Genomic DNA, 6195 nt, shown 5'->3' with positions numbered 1-6195 from the left:
GTACGGCTACATCGACAAAACCATAGAGGAGCCTCCCAAGAACTTCATCGCAAAGGATAAAGAGGGCAAGGATCAGGTGCTGCCAAACCCTGCCTACCCCACATGGTTGGTTCAGGACCAGAAAATTGTTGCCTACCTCCTTCGGAACCTCTCCAAGGAGGTCCTTGTTCAAGTGGCGTCGCTGGAGACATCGCATGCGATCTGGACCGCCCTGTCCAACATGTTCGCGGCGGTCTCGCTCTCTCGAGTCAACAACCTGCGTGCTGCCCTCACGAACGCCCAGAAGGGCATGCAATCTGCATCAACCCACTTCGGCTACATGCGGTCTCTCTCCGACGAGCTCGCGGTGGCAGGAAAATCGATCGGGGAGTCGGAGCTCATCTCCTTCATTGTATCCGGCCTTGACATGGAATATCAGCCGCTCATCTCAGCGCTGGACGTCCGCACCGAGCCCATCACGGTCGACCATCTCTTCTCCCTCGTGGCCAACTTCGATCAGAGGGTTGAGTTGTACCACAGCAATGGCAACGGTGGCTTCAAATCCTCGGCAAACGCCGCTTCCCGCGGTCGCCAGGGAGGCAGAGGGGGCTACCGCAATCAGAGAAACGGAGGCAGCAGTGACGGCTCTTGCGGTGGAAGTGGTGGCAACGATGGTCAAGCTGGTGGCGGCGGCGGCTACCAAGGAGGTGGCGGCGGCAGCGGCTACAATAACAGTGGTGGCGGCTACCAGAACGGCGGCGGCAGCTATCACCAGAATCATGGTGGTGGCGGCTATCAGGGAGGTGGCTATCGGGGCGGTGGCAGTGGCTATCGCCCTAACAACTCCGGCGGTAACAACAGGGGGCACAACTTCCAAGGTTATGAAGGCTATGAAGGGAAGTGTCAAATATGTAAGAAAACAAATCATATTGCTAAGGATTGTGATTGGCGCTACGCTGATGACAATTCCCAGAAAAAGAAAGTTGCAGCTGGAGCCGATGGGTCATATGGAGTCGACAGCAACTGGTACATGGACACAGGTGCGACAAACCATATCACTAGAGAATTGGAGAAGCTGACCATGCATGAAAAATATCGTGGTCATGATCAAATCTACACCGCAACTAATGGTGCAGGTATGGAGATTAGTCATATTGGTCATTCAATCATCAAAACCCCACATAAAGATCTTGTCTTAAAAGAAATCTTGCATGTTCCTGAGGTTTCCAAAACACTTCTTTCAGTTCATCGCATTGCCCTTGATAATAATGTCTTTCTAGAATTTCACCCATATTTCTTTTTGATCAAGGACCAGGTCACGAAGAAAGTTCTCCATAGGGGTGTCTGTGTTCAAGGGCTATATGCGTTGCTTCCTCAGTACTGCAAGTTTAATAAACAAGTCTATGGTGACATCAAGCTTTCTGCTGAAAGGTGGCACAGTCGCTTAGGTCATCCGTCTTTTGCTACGGTTCATCAAATTCTTAGTAGAAATGAACTCCCAGTTGTTGGTGAGAGAAACTTAGAAACTATTTGTGATTCATGTCAAAGAGCAAAAAGTCATCAATTGCCTTATCCTGTTTCCACTAGTGTATCTACCAAGCCTTTGCAACTGATTTTTTCTGATGTATGGGGTCCAGCACCCACTTCTGTTGGTAGACACTCTTATTATGTGAGTTTCATTGATGATTATAGAAAGTACACTTGGATGTATCTTCTTAAAAACGTTCCGATGTATTTCAAGTCTTTCATAACTTTCAAGCTCTTGTGGAACGTCAATTTGATAGTAAGATTCTTTCCATCCAATCTGATTGGGGTGGGGAATATGAGAAGCTGAATTCCTTTTTTTTTCAAAAGATAGGTATTTCTCATCATGTCTCCTGTCCCCATGCTCATCGACAAAACGGTTCTGCAGAACGCAAACATCGACACATTGTCGAAGTAGGCCTAGCTCTCTTAGCTGCGTCCTCAATGCCTCTAAAATTTTGGGATGAAGCTTTTCTTACCGCCGTTCATCTTATTAACATGTGGCCTAGTCGCACTATTGCTCATGAAACTCCCACTGAAAGTCTTCTCCATGTCATACCTGATTATGCGACTCTTCGCATTTTTGGTTGTGCATGTTGGCCCAACCTTCATCAATACAACACTCGCAAACTTATATTTTGCTCCAAACAATGTGTCTTCCTTGGCTATAGTGCACAACACAAGGGTGTTAAGTGCCTAGATGTTTCCACTGGTCGCGTGTATATTTCTCGTGATGTTGTTTTTGACGAAACTCTGTTTCCCTTTGAAAAACTACATCCTAATGCTGGTGCTCTTCTTCGGAAGGAGATCCTTCTCCTTCCCTCTCATTTATCTGGTGTTGATTATGTGGGCAATGATGATTGTACTGATCCAACTACGACTAACTCTCCTAATTGTTTACCTAAGTTTGTTGCTGCAGAAAAACAATTGGGTGACAATAATGTAGAAACTGGTGAAAACTGTACAGAAAATAATGCATTATGGCGTCCTCCCTTGGTCATGCCCAATCCGGTGCAATCTTCCTTGCGATCGGGGCGCCTGACCACAACAGGGCCGACAGGATCCTTCCCGGGATCCTCACCCCGTCAGCTGGCTTGCGGCAGCGTGGCGCCTCCACTCACGGACGAGCCTCCCCACTCAACATCTGCCACGCGGCCGCCTCCTCTCGGCTCAGCCTCTGCGGACGAGCCGCACCAATCGGCGCTCGCGCATCAGTCGACAGGGCGGTTTGCGCCTGTCCCGCGCGTGTACACCAGGCGGGTCCCGCGCTCCTCATCACCTCATGGCACGCGGTCTGAGGCTGATCTGCCCGGATCTTCTGTGGCATCTCCTTTGCGTTCGCCTACTTGCGCACCCGCAGAAGATCCGGTGGGCATCGGGGGTAGTTTCACCTGGATCCACTGTCCAGGAGCGGCAGCAGGCAGGATCTTCTGTGGCTAGAACCGAACATGCTGCGGTAATACAGCCACGGACACGTCTTCAATGAGGCGTCATTCAACCGGTAAATTAGAAGGTTAAATTTGGTTCAGCTGCTTCCACAGGAGAGCCACGTACAGTCCATGATGCACTCGCTGATCCCACATGGAAGAAAGCTATGAATGAAAAATTTCACGATCTTCACAAGAACAGAACCTGGCACTCCTCAACAAGGTAAAAATATGATTGATTGCAAGTGGGTGTTCAGGATAAAAAGAAGGTCTGACGGTACAATTGATCGTTATAAGGCTAGACTTGTTGCAAAGGGCTTCAAGCAAAGGTATGGCATAGACTATGAGGATACCTTCAGTCCAGTTGTTAAAGCTGCTACTATTCATCGTGTCCTGTCCATTGCTGTATCCAGAGGATGGAGTCTTAGACAGCTAGATGTGCAGAATGCGTTTCTTCATGGCGTTCTGGAAGAGGAAGTGTATATGAAGCAACCTCCTGGGTTTGAAGATGAGAACCAACCATCTCATGTGTGAAGGCTTGAAAATCACTCTATGGATTGAAACAAGCCCCCAGAGCATGGTTCTCTCGTTTAAGTACAAAATTGCAACAGCTAGGTTTTGCTCCTTCAAGATCTGACACCTCACTGTTCATTTACAATAAGTCCAACACATCCATTTTTGTGCTTATCTATGTTGATGATATAATTGTCACAAGCTCCTCTAATGAAGCAGTGAGAGCTCTTTTGTCAGATTTGAATTCAAAATTTGCTCTCAAGGATTTGGGAGATTTACACTTCTTTCTGGGTATTGAAGTTAAGCAAAACAATGAAGGTGGTTTGCATCTTTCCCAAGAAAAGTATGCAACTGATCTCCTGAGAAGAGTTGGATTGCAGGGCTGTAAACCTTCATCCACACCATTGTCCAGTTCAGAAAAACTATCTCTCACTGAAGGTGAACTTTTGAGCCAAGAGGATGGCACCGGATTCAGAAGTTTGGTAGGTGCACTTCAGTATTTGACCCTTACCAGACCAGACCTCTCTTTTTCAGTCAATAAGATTTTCTAGCTTCTTCATGCACCCACTACTGCCCATTGGACTGCAGCAAAGCGTATATTGAGATATGTGAAAAGCACTTTAAGTGTTGGACTAACCTTCAGCGGGTCCTCATCCACTCTTGTGAGTGCTTTTACTGATTCTGACTGGGCAGGCTGTCTGGATGATAGAAGGTCAACGAGAGGATTTGCAATTTTCTTTGGTCCTAATTTGATTTCGTGGTCTGCAAAGAAACAAGCTACAGTGTCAAGGTCTAGTACTGAGGCAGAGTATAAGGCATTAGCAAATGCAACAACAGAAATTATTTGGGTCAAATCTATTCTCAAGGAACTTGGTCTTCGTAACATTCAAACTCCTTGTCTTTGGTGTGACAATCTTGGTGCTACTTACTTGGCTGCTAATCCTGTCTTTCATGCAAGAACCAAGCACATCGAGATAGATTATCACTTCGTCAGAGAATGAGTTGCTAATAAGGAACTGGACATTCAGTTTGTACAGTCCAAGGATCAAGTCGCGGATGGATTCACAAAAGCCTTGCCTACAAAACAATTTGAGGAATTCAAACGTAATATAAACTTGCAGAAAAGTTTAGATTAAGGGAGGGTGTTGAAACATGATTCACAGGGAGATCTTCAGGCTTCCTTGGGCGCTACTTTTAGTTAATAGAGATAGATTCTCTCTGTATGTTTATCTCATATCTATGTCTCCAATCTCCCTCTAAGATCTCTCTCTCTCTCTCTCGGTTATCCCTCCTATGACCGATACCTTGTAATCCATCGTGAGGACTCTTCCTCATCGTTCAATATAACAACAAGGGCTCCCTTCCAGAGAACCTGAGACGCTTCATAGAAATCTTACAGTCTCAATACCTTGGACCAGAACATCCGGTGCCCTTCAGCGACCAGCTGAAACAGCTGGTCGAGCTGCACAAGGCGGCTGAGCTAGCCATGAAGGACCTAATAGTCTGGCTATGGCCTGCCGAGCCCATGCCCAGCAGCTACTTCGGACTTGTGAAGCGGCTTGTGAGTGCCTGCCCATGGCTTGAAGTCGTGAAGCAGTCGGTCTGTATTAAAGGTGCATGGATGGCCTTTGCCCGCGCCAAGATGCACTGGGCGAAGATGGATGCCAAGAAGCTAATGATCGAGGGGCCGCCTGAGGGCAAGGAGCACCACCGACCCGAGCTATATTTTGATAGTGTCCTGGAGGGGTCCCGCCTTGTGGCGGAGCAATGTGCGAAGGATGTTATATTCTCATGAAAACATTCATGTTATCCTGTCCTGTAATATGAAACAAGGTCGTTATGTAATATAATGCTTTTGATTTTTAAAATTTTACCTCCTGTGCGGCCGTTTATGAAATCTGAGGGTTGGCCAGTCGTCGGCTTCTGCCCCCACGTAGATAGTACGGGGGTGTTCGAGATAAATCTAAACACTCTTTACTCCACATTCTGGTCCTTAAAGGAGGTGTTTAGCGCAACGAACAAGGCAATCAGACTATACGGCTTTTATCACCCTCACTTAGCCATAGGAGTTTGACAATGAGAATTCTGGCGAAGCCCCTGGTATTCGGAAGGCCGAACTAGGGGCGCTATACACACCTAATCGGATAAAAACCGATTCCTCGCATAAAGCGGAAAAAATCTCTAAGGATTTAAAACCTCTCGAACAGCTGACCAGCTCTCGCCGCATCATGACAGTCAGTTTTCGGCTTTCTCTACTGAGGTGCTCGTCCGGAAGAACCGGGACACAATCGCAGTAGTTCTCCCTTTACTACCCTAGCCGATATAGCGAAATGTAAGGTAGTAAGCACAGGAGCCGGGCAACCCAACTATTGACCAAAGACATGATTCGGGGCCGATGCATATAATGTTATAAGTTCGGGGTGCCGAACTGTACTGTAAAAGTGTTCGGACTTTATTGCCGTATTGCGGGGCATGATGAAGCCCCTGGCGAAGTAATATGTACCAGAGTGTACGGGTGCAATGAGTAATAAATACAAAGGTAAGGAAAAAATCAAGTAATAAGCTGACGCTGCCAATTATTTTCCATTGTAATTTGATTGATACGTCGAGGCGTACTTGTGCAAGTAATGCGATAAACAAGTAAGGCTATTTATCATGCTATGACCAAGAGTAAGCTGCGTGCGGGTATGTAAAACAGGTATAGCGATCGTTAGTAGAGACCACCTGGGGATTCCCTTGTACGTCAAAGCTC

The sequence above is a fragment of the Triticum aestivum genome, chromosome 1D (genome assembly GCF_018294505.1).
Source record: "Triticum aestivum cultivar Chinese Spring chromosome 1D, IWGSC CS RefSeq v2.1, whole genome shotgun sequence".
In the NCBI taxonomy this organism is placed as follows: Eukaryota; Viridiplantae; Streptophyta; class Magnoliopsida; order Poales; family Poaceae; genus Triticum; species Triticum aestivum.
This window is presented reverse-complemented; position numbering follows the sequence as displayed.